Source organism: Pseudorca crassidens, chromosome 13 (assembly GCF_039906515.1).
Source record: "Pseudorca crassidens isolate mPseCra1 chromosome 13, mPseCra1.hap1, whole genome shotgun sequence".
NCBI classification, from domain to species: domain Eukaryota; kingdom Metazoa; phylum Chordata; class Mammalia; order Artiodactyla; family Delphinidae; genus Pseudorca; species Pseudorca crassidens.
The window spans coordinates 57,382,593-57,402,815 of NC_090308.1; the positions used below are offsets into that span (position 1 = coordinate 57,382,593).

The 20,223-nt window shown below is 38.2% G+C and overlaps 1 long non-coding RNA gene across 1 annotated transcript in view; it reads right to left on the reverse strand.

Annotated features, from left to right (window-relative positions):
• The window catches only part of LOC137205026 (uncharacterized), a 99,602-nt gene extending 79,799 nt beyond the window's left edge, over positions 1-19,803 (reverse strand). Inside the window, exon 1 of the long non-coding RNA XR_010933963.1 lies at positions 19,673-19,803. This is a non-coding gene — a long non-coding RNA (uncharacterized lncRNA). The remainder of the gene's footprint in view (positions 1-19,672) is intronic.
• Between the last annotated feature and the right edge of the window lie 420 nt (positions 19,804-20,223).

Here is a 20,223-nt window from a genome sequence, read left to right on the forward strand (position 1 = left end):
AATGATTACATTGATGGTCTCCAAGTTTGACCCAGGTAAGGGAGGCAGCAAGGTCAAGGGGGCCAGGAGGTGACAGACACTGAAAAGGTAATAGTGTCCTTGAGTAATGTGCCCGAACTGGCTCACATCAGCTCAAGAGAGCCACGCCTCTTCCCAACCCTGCCTTCAGTGACTTCAGGTTAGTAGTTGAAACTAGCCATGGAGGAAGTATTTACATGACAGAAATTGGCAAACGCTACGAATCTAGGCACTTTTATTGGAAAGCCAGTTGTTAAACATCTACCAGCACCCCACAGGATCAATGGATTGGAGGAGCTGTTATAATTTTTTTTTTAAATCCTCAGAGTCAGAGTTCTAGAGGGAATGAGTTGGAAAGATAGAGAAAGGGAGTCAGGGACTGGAACGCTGATGCTGAGATTTTCACAGCTGGTCCAGGGTTCCTGCTGTTTCCTCTCCATGCCCTTCCCACAACTACCCTCGCTTTGCCACATTTCTCTGGACCTGATTTACCCCTCTTCATGTCCTAGTTTCCTCCTACAAGTATTTCTTTTGACCTGCCCAAGAAATCAATTCAAGTCTGAGCGAATAATCTTTATCATTTTTGATACATTGAAATTCTTTTCTGCATTTGGACAGAATTTCCCCGGCTACTTCTGCACAGAAATCTGAGAAAACTCATTTGTAAAAAGGACTTTCTTCAGAACCCTTTATTTGACAACTAATGGCTTAATTGGTCTGAACACCACAGAGGGAAATGAGAGGGAATGTGGACATGGCGGCCTCTGAGTGATTATACTGTGACCAGAGAGTGCATCACAATCAAAATCAGCATCTCACCTCTGCTGTAATCTAAGTGAGCCCACTACCTTTGGAGCCTGTCATTGGTAAAAAATTACTGTGCAGTTACAAAATATACTGTGTCTGTAAGAGTGAGAATGACAAATAGAATGCCTGGCATTGGCTTTTGTCCCGGTATCTGACATTACACTAGTTTTCTGATGCTCATTTGTGCCCCTGGGCATTCAGAAATATTTTCTTTCTGTTCATAAATATGTCAAGTATTCCCTTCTGTTGCTTTGATCACGTACAGCTGTTAAGTTAGGGCTAGTTTCAGAAAATGGCACTACAGGGTGAAAAGGACTGCATTCAGACTTTGTCGACCATCTGGAGTGGTGAGCTGCTTTGATGTCCTAATATCTCTCTGATTTGATTTCTACAAAGTAGAAAATTCTCTAGTAAAAAGTACATTAGCATAGATGTAATTAAGTCATGCTCATACCTCCAGAAATTTGTGCTTACAGTTTTTGCTGCAGCCATATTTACAGGATTATCAAGTGAACCCCCTTTAGCCTGTTCAACAAGGATGTACAGGTATTGTTTCAGAGACTTAATATTAGGTCTCAGCTGCTGTTGATAGGATCTTCTTCACTCCACCCATTTTTTTACTTCATATCAGCTTGGAAATTTCTTCAAGAAGGTCCTGGATATGCATTCTAGAGTCTTCTACAGTAAGACTGATACTATCTATTCATCCAGGAAACTCGGATTCTACATACCAGAATGAAGCCTATAGTGTGGTACTTTTAACTCAAGCAATGATACCCACACCACCCCCGGGCAATTCTTGAGAGTACCTCATCAGAGGAACAAAACAAGAAGTATGATGACACATCAGTGAATGGGTTCATTCCTCTTCCTTCATGATGAAAATGTATCCACAGAGATTGCCTCTTTTTTAAGAACTTCAATTATTTTCATACATGTAGATGTTACTAATTTAAAATAAAAATGCAATTAAAAATAACTTTATATATGCAATTTTAGAGAAGTAAAGATGTCAAGTAGTATGCCTTGATTTACCCCCAGTCCTGATGTTTCCCAGTATTATCTTACTTGTAAGATGTTTATGTATATTCTGAGCACTGTACATCAGTGGTATAAATTTTTACAAACATAATAAATATGAAATTACCTAGAATAATGTAACCTCTCAAATATTTTCAACTTCACCTAATAGAAATTCCAACTCAACTGGCTTCCATGAATACGAAAACCAACTATCCCACTTGACAAGTCCTGAAGTTGGACAGCTCCACAACTGGCTGGCGCAAGGGATGCCATAAAGCACCCAAGTCTTTTCATCTTTCTGTTCTACATCCTTTGATGTCAGCTGTGTCTCTGCTATCTCCCCTCATGAACACAAGGTGGCTGTTACAGTTGTAATCATTATATCCACAAAGAGCAAAATCTAGCCAATTTTCCTTATGTTCCTTTATAAGAATGAGGAAATCTTTCCCAGAAGCTTCCATCCAATTACTCTTCATGTCTCATTGGCTCTACCCTAAAGCAGTCACTGGTAAGGGGAATGGGACTACCCAGATAAGCTTAGGTTGTTCCAGATTTACCCTTGGGTCATGTAGGGGAGGCTGCCCTGGAACATAAAATCAGGATCTTCCCACAAGTAAACAGCTTACACTAAATCAGTAAGGCTCTTCAGTGATGGAGTTGCCCCAGGATTCTAGCCTGTTGTCCTCTATTTTCACTTTATTCAGATTGCATGATTTTACATATTTCCCTGCTACCTATTTACCAATGGCTCAAATTTACATCTCCGGCCCACAGCTGTAGCTCTAGCTTTCGACTCAAAATTCAAACTGGCAACTACCGCAGACTACAGACCCAACGCATACGTGGAACTAGTTATCATTTTTCCTATATGGGGTTTGCATCCAATATTATTTATCACAACTAATAAATTAACTATGTAACCAGTCTACCAAGCTAGATAAACCAATATCATTCTTAATTTATCCCCTTCTCCTGACATATTCATTTGATTTCCAAATTGTACTGATTCAGTTTTCTAAATGGTCCTCAAATAAAGCCTCTTTTACACAGTCTCCGATTTGTTCTGTATGACTCATGTTTCTCCATATCCATTTCTACCTCCGTTACTAGAATGGTCTCGCTCAAACCAAGGGGAAATGTCAGTGCCCTCCTTAGGTATTTTGTGAAACCTCAGTGCCTACAGGGGAAGAAAACCAGAAGAAAAGAAAGAAAACCAGCATCATCTTAAGGCCCTTTACAATCCATTCCCATCCAGTGTAGCTACCTCTTCCAAATCTCCCGACAAGCACCCTCTAAACTCCTGGACACTGAACTCCTTACCACTCCCTGGTTATATCAAGCCTTTTACCAAGTTTCCTTTTGTATAATATAGTTTCCACCACCTTGAATTCTCTCCCCCCCGTTTTCAGTTAAGAAATTCTTGGTCATTCTTTAATGTTATAGTTCAAAATATTATCTCCTCCAAACAGCTGATTTAAACATACATGAAGAAGAATTCAACTCCAAAAATAATTAAAGAAGTGCACAATAAAACTATTTTGGCTCAAAAACATTATGCTAAGTGAAAGAAACAGGCACATGAGGCTACATACAATATGATCTCATTTATATGAAATGTTAGAAATGGCAAAATTACAGTGACGAAAAGGGACCAGTGGTTTCCTGGGACCAGGAGTAGGGAACAGGCCTTCTGAAGGATGCAAAGAATCTTTTTGAGGGTAACAGAAATGTTCTAAGTCTATGTTGTACTAGTTATATGACTTTATATTTTGCAAAATTTGTCAAACTGTACATTTAAAATTGGTGAGTTTTTGACATGAAAGTTATTTAATAAAGATATTTAAAATACTCCTGCACCCAAACTTCAAAGAAACACTTTAAAAGCAACATTAAACTGAAAATTTCACCTATTAAACTGGCAAAGCTTAAAATTTATACTACTCAATGTGGTAAGAATTCATTAAAAGGTGTATTCCCCTACATACTTGCATGGGAGTGATAGTTGATAGAACACTTTTTTAAAGTAATTTGAAAATGTGTATCGAGAAACTTGATTTTTTCATTACCTTTTAGTCTGGTAATTTTACTTCTGGGGATACTTTCTAGAGAAATAATCCAAAGTACATTTTTAAGAGGCTTATGCATGAATATGTTAAAATATTTCTTTATTATATGAGACCCCCAGAAACAACCCAAATGTGGCAACACAGGAAAATACACTTAAGTAAATCATTAGAAATCATTTCCTCATGGACTTCCTGCCTGTCCCAGGCAGCCTTTCCAGTCGCCGTGGTTCCACAGCCTTGTGTCCATGTCCCTGTGACAGCACTGTTCACTGTCTCTGGTACTTATTTTTAACAGTGGCTGCTCCCACATGACTGTGACCTCCCAAAAGCAGGAGTTCAACATATTCATCTTCAGAGCCCCACTACCTAGCACAGTGCCTGGCACATAGTAGATGCTCAACTCAAATAAATAAAAAGCTTTTACTGGAAAACATTTGCCTGAGGTCCACCAGAAGTCATTCTGAGCGATCTGCAGAGCACGTGACTCTACATAAGGGCATGGTGGCCTCTGTTATATTGTCATCTCATTCTAGAGGCTTTGCATTAATCAACTAGAGAGATACCAATGATATAATCTGATATAATTTGATATTCAGTGTCTTTATTTTTATCAACAGATGTTTAATCATTCTAACACGGGTGTCTGGTGGCACTTAGCAAAATTTGTCTGCAAATGAGATTTAAAGATCAATGTCTAGGGCTTCCCTGGTGGCGCAGTGGTTGAGAGTCCGCCTGCCGATGCAGGGGACGCGGGTTCGTGCCCCGGTCTGGGAAGATCCCACAGGCCGCGGAGCGGCTGGGCCCATGGACCATGGCCGCTGAGCCTGCGCGTCCGGAGCCTGTGCTCGGCAACGGGAGAGGCCACAACAGTGAGAGGCCCGCATACCACAAAAAAAAAAAAAAAAAGAAAGAAAGATCAATGTCTATACTGTAACTTCAGTCAGATACTTAAGGGGGGGTTACCATCGTCATCCTTGGGGTCTAGCAGAATTTTCATTCCAATCCAGCCACACCATCCCACAGGTATCCAAGTACAGTCGACTTCCAGCTGTTGTTTTGCAGCTGAACATTTCATTCTGAATGTTAAAAGGAGAAGAAGTGCTCCCAGAACTCTACTGAGTTCCATGTAAATCACTTACCTGGTGACCATAACTCAGGTCTCACTAGACACAGAATAATCTATTTGGTTACAAGTTTGTTTATTCTGCCTCTCACTTCTAAATGCTCTTTGAGGTCTTGTGCTCTGTCTGTTCCTCAGACCCCCCAACTACCTAATATAATGTTTTCCACTTTGAGAGAATTTAGTAAATGCTTGTTATTACCTGATTGACTGGTAACTATAAAATCTGGATAACATTTAAGGTAATTATAGATCACATTTGTGTAGTACCTTACATTTTACTAAGCACTTTCACTTGAGTCCCAGGAGAAAGAAGAATACACACTCCAACATTTCAGGCAAAATTTGATAGATAACAATGCAATGACATATACATTTGGGTTTACTTCTTATTAAGATTTATAGCTCTTCATATGAGAAAAAAGAAAGTAAAAATAAAAATGATAATAAACTCCAAGAGTTTCAAAAAGAGGAAAATGGAATTTCTTTGCCCTCTATACAAGAAGGCATTAAATTACAAAATATCTTGAAACTTACATCTTTGTGTTTCCTTAGCACAAAATCAAGTTTAGAAGTCCTACACCGTAATAGCATAAAACAAACTTCATCCTGTCCAAACCCAAATTCATTACACCACGAACTCAACTCTTTAATCTTCCCAACCAGCCTCTACTCAGCTTCTCTGTTCCAGTTATGGCACCTCCACTGGTCACCCAAGCTAGGACCCAGGGAGCAGCAGATACACGTATGACTGACAATTCAGACAGTGAATACTCTCACAATGCTCAAACATATGCAAGACATTCATTTGCTTAAAGCAGTTGATAAATCTGTGAACTAAGAGACATGTTAAAGACAGTGGATTGGATTAAAAACGAATTGAAATAAAACCACCCTATCTTTTATACAAGCTTTGACATTCTTTCCCTGCCAATTAATCATTTGGTGAAATGTCTTTGGATAAACTAATTGTTGACAAATTAATTTCAGAGGATTTGTTTTCAACTAATTAACCCAGAGATGTAGACCCACTCTGATTTCCTGGACCTGAAAATCCACCTAATTCAGATTCTTTAACAAATTTTAAAATGGTGCTTTAACTTGACACTTTGTAAAGACAACAGGGTCTCTAAAAATATATGAAAAAATACTATGGAAGAATTCAATACAGTAAAAGTTAACTTTAGCACAATTATACATAAAATAAACCATAAAACAAGGATTTGTAAAACTCTTAGCCAGACAACTGAGGAAAATGGTTCTGCTCTGGTCTTGTCCAGATTTTCACTTCCTTTGCCGCTTGAATTCTCATTTTCCACTTATCTGTTTCTGTGTTTGAAGGCGGTCCACAGTCTACTCTGGTTTGCAAGGCACTGAGCACTTTCTTATATATTTTAGCAGTTATTATGAATGAGAATTTGTATAAGGATTCTCATCTCATGTATTCATATATAAAAATATGAATTTCCACCTGAGTTTGTTCAAATTTCATATTCTAAGTTCAGTGTGGTTCTGGTAGTTCCTTATTTTCTATTGCAGGGATCTACAGAATGTCTGCTCACCTTCTGGTACTCCATGATGCAGCCTCAGGGTGTGCTGTGCTGGACTCAGTGTGCCTACTTGGGGAGGTCCCTGGTCTTCTTTGTGTTTCAGTGGAAGTTCCATAAAATCCTGGGTGTGGGAAGGAAAGGGTAGCTTCTTGGCTGGGTTCTCTACAGACTGTGAAACTTCTGTGTCGCTCTAGTAAACCTCATGCCTGGTTAAGAGCACCCCCAGATGTCATAGAGACCCTATTTAGAGGCTACCATGCAGCTGAGGCTTTTGTACAACAATGCGAAGCTTTGCAGGTTCTCTTCAAATGGAATTTAGCTCTTCCCACCAGGAGATACAAAGCATGCACTGTTGGGTAGTAGCACAAAAGAGTATGATTGCATATGAGGAAGAAAGAAAAGAAAACTTGTAAGTATTTTTGCCTAGTATGGGTATTGCTCAAAAAGCAGGATAAGTGTGAATGTTATCTCCAGTGGTATCATCTGGAATGTTGTACGTCCAAATGGCATTATATTGAGAATGCACTTGGGATTGCCTACCTACAAAGATACTGCATAAAAACCAGAGCTCATGTTAAAGTGACTTCTCATCGTAACTCAGCCATTTTGTTACAAGAATGTTTGAAATAATAACGCTTGAGAAACTATAGATAACAGTAAATACTCTTAAAAGTAACCTATAAACCAGACCGCAGCCAAAAGAAAAACTCCCAACATTCAGGCATTTGGAGGGTCTATAACATTCCCACAGCCATCCCTGGGTTAATCGATGCTTTGGGGTCTCAATATTTGAATGTAAAAGTTTCCATGTCAACCCACCCCCTTGCTGTGTATCATTCTTGGTACTGGACAAACTATGTGTCCTTCCAACCAGGCCCCCCTTGTTTACAACAGAGTATTGTGGAAACCCTACTTATTATAAGACACTGTTCTCATGATGACCACTCGGAAATTACAATTTTTTTAAGTGCCAATAAAAAAGAAAATCAGATTTTTCAGAGGTGAGTGCATAACACCATGAACTATGCAGACCTTCGGTAGAAACTAATCTCAAACACCCTGGAAGGTTAATCCATTTTTAATGAAGCTCAAAGCAATGATGCTGATACAGTTGTATGAACTCCACATGTGCACATTAATGCTAAATACACTCTTGGCTTTGTTTGGGAAGCGATTTCCACTTGCAAACTTTGGAAAATGTATCAGAACCCAAGGAGATATTTGCATTTAAATTATAATACATGCTTTTCATATCAATTATTCTGGGGAAAAAAAGACAGTCCTGATGAGATGACCAAAATAAAATTGGCACAATATTATTTATACAGTTTGCTTTCAACAGCCATGGAGCCAAAGAAAAAATGGCTGCCAGGACAGAACATTTACTTTGAACACATAGAGGAAATGTGCTGTGGAAACAGGATGGATTTTCAACCCATTTCCAGAAGTTTGTCACCAGTTAACAAAAGATTCCTATGGAATGAGTCAGCAGTGTTGACTACACCCCATTAAAAAGCACAGTTTTCCCTCCTTGCCTAACTCCAACCCGAGGAGAACATCTCCATAAGACAACCTAGATCGCCTACCCCAGGAGCGGCCCCTGCCCACCTCTGCAACTCTCTCTGCTGACATCATTTTGTGATAAGCTTATTCTCAAGTCAGGATCTCTATACTTGCTTGACCCTCTGCCTGTGGAACCTCTTCCATCAGATTTTGCGTATCACGTCATTCAGGCCTTTGCTCAAATGTCAGCTCCTCAGGAATGCCTTTCTCAACCATCCTATCTAAGGTACCCCACCCTGCCCTCCCTAAAATAAACTGACCCTCAGTCTGCTTTATTGTCTCTTCACAACCCTTGCTACTACCTACAATTATATCGTTCATTTGGCAACTTGTATATTTTGTCTCCCCCACTAGAATGGAGCTGCACAAGAACAGAGACTTAGTGTCTTCATCACTGTATCACCTGCACTGTTTTTGTCCTCCTTAAATGTCACGGGAGGAAGGGAGGAAGGGTGAATGCAAAGGGGGATGGAAGGATGAAAGATGGGTGAAAGGACAATGAGAGGACAGATGGAAGAATGGATTTCCTGGTCTAGGGCCTACTTCCCCATAAATTCCTTCTCTCTTCCACTCTTTAAAAATATAAAATTACCAACTTCCCTGAACTCTATATACCACCCTGTTTCTTTCCTTCCCTCTCTTAATAACAGCCTCCACTCACTTTAATACTATTAGCACTTTTTTCTTACACTTTTACTGAGTAGTGTGATTATAAAAGCAATAAGTGCTAACTATGACAATTTAGTATGTATCTTCCCAAAGTCTTTATTTTGTTTATACAAATATATAGAGGTTTTTTAAAAGGAAAAGACTATGCTTATTTTACTACAACTTTCCTTTTATTTAATAAAGTGCTGAGTTTATCTTCTGAGACCAAATATGCAGATTTACTCCTTTCTTTTTAATAGCTGCATAATATTCCATAGCATGGATATACTATATTTTATTCAACCCTCTTGATGGGCATTCAGATTGCTTCCAGATTTCCACTATTATAAACTGTAATAAACTCACTCGTACATATGTCTTCACATAATCACACTTTTATTTGTGTTGCATAAACTCCCTGTTCAGCCTTAAACTTGCTACAATTAATCTTTTGCCCACTCTCCCAGCTCCAATTACACTGCAACAGCAGATGTCACCCAAAACCCTACCACTAACCCCTTCCTCCCCTGGAGTTCTATAGGTAAAGCACACAAGTAGGAACGATAGCCAAAAGGGAACCAGAATTTGACTATTTCAATAGTTGGATACGCACTCAGTACCTATCCAAGTCAAGTGAGTGAATTCAGCTGAAGCCAGGAGGCCTCAAGGATGCTGTCAAGAACGGTGAAAGCTCTGGAATTTTACCCAACTTGCAAGCTAATAAGTTAGCCTGCTACAGTGTCATGGATGCTGGCAGAACATGCAAGATTCTTATGTTAGAGACAAAAGATGTGTTACTTCACTGCATAGCAAACAGCCTGGGCTTCATGGTCATGTGCGTTACTCTTATCCCCATGTCCCTTGGGACATCACAAGGCAGTCCAGAAAGATGCTGCTCACACAGTACGTTGCATCACAGCTGAGGAAACTCAAGCTTAGGGGATCCCAACCTTTAATAAGGGCTGCCAAGTAAACCTGCCTGAACTTTGCCCAAAAAGGAGACTATCTTTACTGTACTAGGGAAGAAAAAAAAAAGCTTCCCTTTGCTCCAGAGGAAGGCACTATCTTTATCTTCTAAGGCTTTTCACTATACAAATATCCTTAAAAATATCAGTGCCTCTTCTTGCAAGAGGTGCAGACACGCCAAAGACCCATGTAAAATTGTCTCCTGTAGAGGCTCCCTCCCTCCCTCTAATTTTAAGATGGCCAGTTTGACAGTACAAAAGCTGACCTAATCTATCACCTCCATGAAGGGTCAGGAATAAAGAAAAGAAACAAAGACAGTGGAGGACAGCTGAATTTATCACAAGAAAGCCAACCCTGATCAGATGTGCTCACCACGCTAGAGAAAGCAATAACAACAAGAACCAGCCTACCACGTAGACTCTAGAAGCACAAGTCCTCCCCAGGCCTGTAGTAGGTTAAATGGTGGCCCACCCCCGAAAGACCTGTCCACTTCCTAATCCCTGGAACCTGTGAATGTTACCTTATTTGAAAAAACAGGGTCTCTTCAGATGTAATTAGGCTAAGTTCTGGCCTCCAGAACTGTGAGAATAAATTTCTGGTTTGTTAAGCCCCCCAGTGTGTGGTAATGTTATGGCAGCCACACAAAACAACATATTTCTGATGAACAACGTGTCTATTATTTCCCCTAGCTCGGGTTTCTAGGGCCCAGTAAATCCAGGCCTTCCTACCATTTTTGAATATTCAGAGCCCAGAATACGTCATTCTTTCAGTGGCTACACTTTAAATGCCTTTGGCCACATTTTCCCTCCAGTGTCCCTTCTTCCTCTGCTGTTCTCAGAGTTCTTCCGGGCACACCTAGCTGAATCTTAAAATTAGCTACTGGCATATTTTTCTTGGTTTATGTAGCTCTATTATTGTTGGTTGGTTCAGAATGCCTTTTTTCCTTCCTTCCCTGGGACCTTTGCTTTCTGACCCAGAAATGGTTGTTTTCCTAACATCTATCTCCAGATTCCACATTTTTCGATTTCTTACAGAAAGTGAGATGAGATGAATGAGTTCCACATTTACCAAAACAAATCCTGTCCACCTTCCCTTCCCTGGAAAGGGTAATTCTCACATACAAGTACACCATCCATCAGTCTCCTCCCTAATCCATGCCTGAACTCATTGTACTGAAATGCTGTCTGACTCCCATCTAATACATCTCATCATCTCTTTTAAGAGTCCTATCACCATAAATTTCCTAAACATGCTCCCTCATGGCAAGAACCAAATCTGCTTCCCCACACGTACTAACCACAGCACCTAAGAACTCCCTTGTTAATGACTGACGTATTCTCTGCTGACTTTCCCAGCCTTCCAATATCAAATTCTCCAAAACTTATATAACCTCTAGCGGCTGTCCCAGTCACTAAGGGTAGGCTCCCCAATTTTTTTTATTATTGACTCCCTGCCTGCAGATTTCAAGAGCATTCTTCAATAGTTTACTGTGTTCCGGGCTCCCTCTGTGCAGGAGGGGTGGGGGAAAAGGGTTGGGGGGGGGGAGAAGTCCCCCTAGGTCATCCTCTAAAATCTTGAATCTTCTTTCCTAGTTCTAGCTTTCTGAACATTTTGGTATGCATACATTTTCTTTTCCCTTTCATTTGCAACTACCCTGGACTCTAAAATCACAGTCCTTTTCATGAGAGTGTGTATCTTTTCATTGTGTCTTGATCAATGCATCTTCTCTGTCATCTTCCACTTTTTCTTGAAGCAAAACCTAAAGCTGTTGTTTCTTGATACGTGTGTCATTATTCTCACTGTCTCTGAATAAACCTGACTCCTGTAGACAATGTTTCATAAACAGGCCTTTTAAATCTTCTCTTAACCCTCGGGTTTGTAAAATTCTTTAAGACTTTAGTCTATCATGGACCCAAGAATACAACATTTTTGCTACATAATCCCCTTTCCTCTTTATCTCTTTATTAATAAGATTCTACCATACCTCAATGATTAAATCCACAGTCTGTGTTCCTGAAATCCACAACCCACAGTTCAGAGTCAATATGAGAACAGATGGGACTGGAGGGCAGGACAACTCCAGAAGTCTTTGGACAGATCAGAACCCAAGTCCCTCTTTGGCCTGGAATTTGTTAAACTAAGATAAAGAAGAACAATTTGGGAAAGCAGTCTAGTGCAGCTACCCAGGCCTCACTATGCCCACCTCTGCCTGTGCCTAAATGTGAACTATTTCACATAGCAGTGCTTGCTCATACACAAGGGATCTAGCTGTTTTATACTTTAAAGGACTGATTTTTCCATCCTAACTGAGAAAAAAGGATAAAGGAGAAAATAAAATTGAGTACCAAAATTCATTCCATTCCCAAATCCTAAAGGTCTTCTAAAAAAGAGAAAAAAAAAAAGGCTTATATATTACTTGTACAATCTCTCTTCCCAATAATCTACACATCAGCAGCATCTATGATGCCAAGTGCCTCAGCTGTGCCAAGAGCTCTGGTCTCTGTAACTCTTTGATCCCAAATACTCTTTCTGATGTAAATGCCCATTTGACCCCACCCACATTTGGTACCCAATATAATTTAGATTCAATGACAAATCTTTGCCCATGTTACCTCCAAAACCTAACAGTGATATTTTATCTCATAAACAAGCAACAAACTAAAAATATACATAATTGCAAATTGAAAAAAATGCTATGAAAGCAATGAATAGAGAGTTGTGGTACAGAATAAAGGAAGGGACCTACTACCATATAACCCAGCAATTCCACTCCTGGGCATATATCCGAAAAAAACAAAAACACTAATTCGAAAAGGTACATGTACCTCAATGTTCATAGCAGCATTAATTACAGTTACCAAGATATTGAAGCAACCTAAGTGTCCATCAACAGATGAATGGATAAAAAAGATGTGGTATATATTTACAATGGAATATTACTCAGCCATAAAACAGAAGGAGATTTTGCCATTTGCAGCAACACGGATGGACTTGGAAGGCATTATGCTAAGTGAAATAAATCAGACAGAGAAAGACAAATACTGTATAATATCACTTATATGTGGAATCTAAAAAATACAACAAACTAGTGAATATAACAAAAATGAAGCAGAGACAGATATAAAAAGCAAACTAGTGGTTACCACTGGAGAGGGTGTGTAGAGGCAATATGGGGTGGGGGAGTGGGAGGTACAAACTACTGCATGTAAGATAGGCTCAAGGATGTATTGTACAAAACGGAGAATATAGCCAATATTTTGTAATAACTGTAAATGGAAAGTAACCTTTAAAATTATATAAAAAAATAAAAAGAAACTCAGGCAAAGCCTCAGAAGGAAATAGTTAAGCTGAGGACTGAAGAATAAGATAGATCTATAGTCTGAATCCATGTTTATCTCCTTTCTACTTTCACTTATATTTGTAAATATTAAAAATACTTCCATTTTTAAATATACTGAAATAGAATACTTTGCCAGTTGGCTTGATCTTTTCTTCTTGGCAACTCAGATTTTACAGAATTACAAATGTAACTTAAAAAAAAATTCATTTCATAGGTGAATTTTGTGGACTTTTTAATTATTAATTTAATTACACATCACTTAAAATCAAACACTATTTTAAAATCCCCAAATGCAATTCCTTTTCATTAAAAGGCATGTGCTTAACTATCTCAGCCATTATTCATTAAGTAGGCAAAACACACCAAAGCATCATTCCCTCATGAAATATAAACAAAGGCTGAGATTTAACATTACTTAAGCGACTGAAGACATTTATTAAATATGCACTAGTAAAATCAATGTTAGAAATTCTTTAGGTCTTTGCTATGAAAAATAAAAAAACCTAGATTCACAAATATGTAAAAATAACATTCAAACATTTGGCTAGAGGGATTATGGTATATAAAAACCCAAACAACATGTTTCTTAAAATTAAAAAAAAATAACTTTGCATGTAAAAGATTTTCCTGATGAGAGGTAATTTGGTTACTAATTATGTAAAAGATTCATAAAGAAGAAAAATGTAGGTGGATTCTGTGCAAGAGAGTAGAAAATGAATTTTCTCTGTCAGGAGCTGCATTCACAGATTTCATGCGACTGACAGATAGAGCTTGGGTGCTTAGTCTTTTTATCCCTGTAAGTCTACTCAGTGCCAATTTAACAGTCCATTTCCATCAATTAGCTAATTCCAACAGGGTAAATTACTAGCAAAAGTGATTCTTATAAATGTATCCCTTTTTGTTTAGAAGTAGATTGAGAACAAAATAAAATAGAGGAAAGAATGGGAGCATATGTCCATCAAAGACTGTACACAAATGCTGACAGCAGCTTTACTTGTGATAGTCAAAAATTAGAAACAACCCAAATGATTAGCAACGGGTAACTGGATAGACAAATGGTGGTATATCTATACAATGGAAAACTGTTCAGCCATAAAAAGGAATGATCTATTGATACAAGCAACAACATGAATGAATCTCAAAATAATTATGCTGAGTGAGAGAATCCAGACCAAAAAAAGTACATATTGTATGATTCCATTTTTATAAAATCTAGAAAATGCAATCCAATCTATAGTGACATAAGACAGCAAATCAGTGGTTTCCTGGGAGGTGGGGGAAAATGTCAGGGGTGTGAGGATTGGGAAAATCAGGAAGGAGGGATCACAAAGGGCATAGGAATCTTTAGAGGTGATGATATGTTGATTATGTGATTGTAGTGATGGTTTCACTGATGTACACATATGTCAAAACTCATCAAATTTTAAATATGTATAGTTTTTTGGTAATCCAATTATTTTTCAAGAAAAATTCTGAGAGTCATACTCTATGAGTAGTAATACTGCAATGGATTATATTGGGATGGGCAGTGAAGTCAGAGAGATTAGTTGGGAGGCTATTCTAAGAATTTAGACAATAAATTTTCTAGGATAGAACTAAAGTATTGGTAGGAAAATTTTTCATTTAAAAAATACATGAAAAAGTAAAAACTCTGAATTGTATATTTTTTTGAATTGTATATTTTTAAATCACTACTTTTGTACTTCAAATTATTTACAGTTATTTGTTAGTTTCAGAAAATACTTTAATTCAAGATGTTGCCTGATACCAATATCACTGATGAACGTAGATGCAAAAATCCTCAACAAAATACTAGCAAACAGAATCCAACAGCACATTAAAAGGATCATACACCATGATCAAGTGGGGTTTATCCCAGGAATGCAAGGATTCTTCAATATATGCAAACTCAACCAACATGATACACCATATTAAAAAATTGAAGAATAAAAACCATACGATCTCAATAGATGCAGAAAAAGCTTTGGACAAAATTCAACATCTATTTATGATAAAAACCCTCCAGAAAGTAGGCATAGAGAGAACTTAGCTCAACATAATAAAGGCCATATATGACAAACTCACAGCCAGCATGCTTATCAATGGTGAAAAACCGAAACCATTTCCACTAAGATCAGGAACAAAACAAGGCTGCCCACTCTCACCACTCTTATTCAACATAGTTTTAGAAGTTTGAGCCACAGCAATCAGAGAAGAAAAAGAAATAAAAGGAATCCAAATCGGAAAAGAAGAAGTAAAACCGTCACTGTTTGCCGATGACATGATACTATGCATAGAGAATCCTAAAGATGCTACCAGAAAACTACTAGATCTAATCAATGAATTTGGTAAAGTAGCAGGATACAAAATTAACGCACAGAAATCTCTGGCGTTCCTATACAATAATGATGAAAAATCTGAGAAAGAAATTAAGGAAACACTCCCATTTACCAGTGAAACAAAAAGAATAAAATATCTAGGAATAAACCTACCTAAGGAGACAAAAGACCTGTATGCAGAAAACTATAAGACACTGATGAAAGAAATTTAAGATGATACAAACAGATGGAGAGATATACCATGTTCTTGGATTGGAAGAATCAACATTGTGAAAATGACTATACTACCCAAAGCAATCCACAGATTCAATGCAATCCTTATCAAGCTACCAATGGCATTTTTCACAGAACTAGAACAAAAAAGTTCACAATTTGTAGGGAAATACAAAAGACCCCAAATAGCCAAAGAAATCTTGTGAAAGAAAAACAGAGCTGGAGGAACCAGGCTCCCTGACTTCAGACTATACTACAAAGTACAGTAATCAAGACAGTATGGTACTGGCACAAAAACAGAAATATAGATCAAAGGAACAGGATAGAAAGGACAGAGATAAACCCACGCACATATGGTCACCTTATCTTTTTTTTTTTATTTATTTTTTTTGCGGTACGCGGGCCTCTCACTGCCGCGACCTCTCCCATTGCGGAGCACAGGCTTCTGGACGCGCAGGCTCAGCGGCCATGGCTCACGCGCCCAGCCACTCCACGGCACGTGGGATCCTCCCGGACCGGGGTATGAACCTGCGCCCCCCGCATCGGCAGGCGGACTCCCAACCACTGCGCCACCAGGGAAGCCCAGGTCACCTTATCTTTGATAAAGGAGGCAAGAATATACAACGGAGAAAAGACAGCCTCTTCAATAAGTGGTGCTGGGAAAACTAGACAGTTATATGTAAAAGAATGAAATTAGAACACTCCCTAACACCATACACAAAAATAAACTCAAAATGGATTAAAGACTTAAATGTAAGGCCAGACACTATAAAACTCTTAGAGGAAAACATAGGCAGAGCACTCTATGACATAAATCACAGAAAGATCCTTTTCTCCTAGAGAAATGGAAATAAAAACAAAAATAAACAAATGGGACATAATGAAACTTAAAAGCTTTTGCACAGCAAAGGAAACTATAAACAAGACAAAAAGACAACCCTCAGAATGGGAGAAAGTATTTGCAAATGAAGCAACTGACAAAGGATTAATCTCCAAAATATACAAGCAGCTCATGCAGCTCAATATTAAAAACACAAACAACCCAATACAAAAATGAGCAGAAGACCTAAACAGACATTTCTCCAAAGAAGATATACAGATTGCCAACAAACACATGAAAGGATGCTCAACATTACTAATCATTAGAGAAATGCAAATCAAAACTACCATGAGGTATCACCTCACACCGGTCAGAAGGGCCATCATGAAAAAATCTACAAACAATAAATGCTGGAGAAGGTGTGGAGAAAAGGGAACCCTCTGGCACTGTTGGTGGGAATATGAATTGATACAGCCACTATCGAGAACAGTATGGAGGTTCCTTAAAAAACTAAAAATAGAACTACCATATGCCCTAGCAATCCCACTACTGGGCATATACTCTGAGAAAACCATAATTCAAAAAGAGTCATGAACCACAATGTTCATTGCAGCACTATTTACAATAGCCAGGACATGGAAGCAACCTAAGTGTCCATCGACAGATGAATGGATAAAGAAGATGTGGCACATATATACAATGGAATATTACTCAGCCACAAAAAGAAATGAAATTGAGTTATTTACAGTGAGGTGGATGGACCTAGAGACTGTCATACAGAGTGAAGTAAGTCAGAAAGAGAAAAACAAATACCGTATGCTAACACATATATATGGAATCTAAAAACAAAATGGTTCTGAAGAACCTAGGGGCAGGACAGGAATAAAGAGGCAGATGTAGAAAATGGACTTGAGGACACGGGGAACAGGAAGGGTAAGCTGGGACGAAGTGAGAGAGTGGCACGGACATATATACACTACCAAATGTAAAATAGCTAGCTAGTGGGAAGCACCCACATAGCACAGGGAGATCAGCTCGGTGCTTTGTGTCCACCTAGAGGGGTGGGATAGGGAGGGTGAGAGGGAGATGCCAGAGGGAGGAGATATGGGGATATATGTATATGTATAGCTGATTCACTTTGTTATACAGCAGAAACTAACACACCATTGTAAAGCAATTATACTCCAATAAAGATGTTAAACATTTTTTTTAATTTAGAAAATTTTGAAAATTAATAAGAGTTAAATGTAGACAAATCTAAAAAACTACATGTACAATATAGGAGTTAGGAACGCCTGTTTAATTAAAACTGCAAACCCCAAAGCTAGGTAAGAATGTGAAGGCATATTTGAATATATGAAAATTAAAATTTTTGTGTATACAAAAAACTCCACAAATAAAGTCAATGATCAAAGGTTAAAAAAAAAAAAGATGTTGCCTGATAGACATCTGTTGTGAACCTGCTTAATGAAAACATAAGGCAAATGTGTAACTTACATATTAACCATTTATTGCTAATTTGTACATAGTTTACTTCCAAGGAGGAGGTAAGGGAGAGGTATGTTAATTATTGGTATAAAATGTAGGTGTATGAACTTTGAAGGTATTGACAATTTATTCTCTTAATATTTAAGATATGCCTGTCACTCTTAATACTATGAGATTGTAGATGAATTTTAGATGACAGTATGTCCTGTCCTTATACAGATTATCCCAGATTCCATGTTAGTAACCTCATAAATATTTATATGTCATGTCTAAGTTTGGCAATGTGGTAAGTGCAAGATTAATTGAATGTACTACAAGAATATTTTCTAGATTTTTAACATCCTATAGCTTTACAGCCAAAAATAAGGTAGGCTATATTCGTTGGCATATTCTGGGACAAATTAAGTGTTCCTCCAAATAGTTTCAAAGCTATTTCTTGATAAGGAAGTTAATCATGTTCACCAACCAGTCCTGTGGACCCTGTTTTGCAGAGATGGATTCATCTGGTAAGAATGAAGATTTCGCAGTGAACTACGCTCTCTCTATCTGATTGTTTGGTCTACAAAATATATGGGTCTTTTTCAGTAGGCACCTCAGAACACCAGTGCTCCAATAACACCTGAGAAAGACGAACCTTTATTGTTTAGTACCAGGTCCTCTTCAAAGCCAGCAACACAGAAGGAAAAGAATATAAAGAACTATCCATCCATTTCTCTAGCACTATCTTCATACCAGGTAGATTACTATTAAGCTCTACACATGGTAGTCTCTAGGATTGAACCCCGTAAGAAACATCTTCAACAAATTACATTTTAATGTTATGCTCTCAGTTTTTGTCTAATATAAGAAATGGCCATGTGAAAGAAGTTTCTAAATTTTCTATATACCATTATAAAAAGCTTTATGTTGTCCACGGTATTTCAAAAATATTAACTTCACTGTCCCTATAAAAGGATCCATTTCTATTAAAGTTTACTATTAGGAAGAAGTTTGTGTCTAGAAGAAATATGTAATCTATCAGGGTATTCTTTCTTTCTTGCCTTATAGATTCTCCCTGGTGTCTGGAAACTCCTCAAACCTCAGGCTCCATCTTGATAGAACCCACCAGGCTGGGCATCTTGAACATATCTTAGACCTTTCACTCCTCAAAATATCACTTTTGGACAGTTCTAAAGCCCCTTTTTCCTTTACCTCATTTTCTTCTTCCTCTTCTGCAAAGCACTAGTTACCAAAGAAAGTAGGCAGCACCAAAAGAATGAGGTAAAACAATTAAATGCATGTTTAAAATTAAAAATAAAAGCAGACCATGCTGAATCAAACTGTTTCTGTTGGGTAGTTTTGCAGTAAACCCAAAGGGTCATGATATATTAAAAATCAGTATTCCAGTAAAAATCCCAAGACAAATATTGCATATCATACTGCTATTTACCAAGAACAAGTGACCTATTTCATCTAAATTGGAAAGAGAAAAAGACTAAACATATGGCTGAATATTTTAACAATATTGATTCTGCTTTGGTCAGTGGAAGTTAACAAGTGAGTCTGTTACCGAAATATTTTTGAATAGAAAATCTGCTTTTTCTTATTCCCACTTAATAAACACTGAATGACTTTTTTAGATCTCAGTATGAAAGGACATCAAATTACTAGCCTGACCAGAAGGCTCAAATGTCTCTGTTCAGCCCTGCTTGACCCATATTCAAACACTTACCCTTCAGAAGTGGAATGTGACTGGGGAATCCTTCAGCTCCTCTGAAGTTAGAGTAGACCACTAGGGATCTTGTCACAGTTAATGCAGGACCCACCATGAAAGGGGTAGTGCTGGTAAGAGTTAGCCACAGCTCTGTATCGGGCCTTATGATCTCATGGTGGTTCATAAACTATAAATAGATGCCCAGGACTCCATTTGCCCAAAGCATTCTGGCAAAATGAGCAGCACCAACTCTTCCAGCCTGTACCTCCTGGAGACCAGTTAAAGGAGTATCTTCCATAGACATGGGAGAACTGAGGAAAGAAGTAACAACCTCAGCAGCCTTAGGCCCTCCTGCATCTCCCACCACATCAACTTTGAGCCCAAAATATTTTAAATGTGTCCTATATCATCTGTTCAAGCTTCTGTCCAAAAAGACTCATCTGTGTACACACACACACACACACACACACACACACACACACACACACACACGCATGAATACGCACACATGCACATTTCATTTTTGAATGAAAAAGAAAATAGAAAGAGACAAGGTAGTAGAGTAGAAT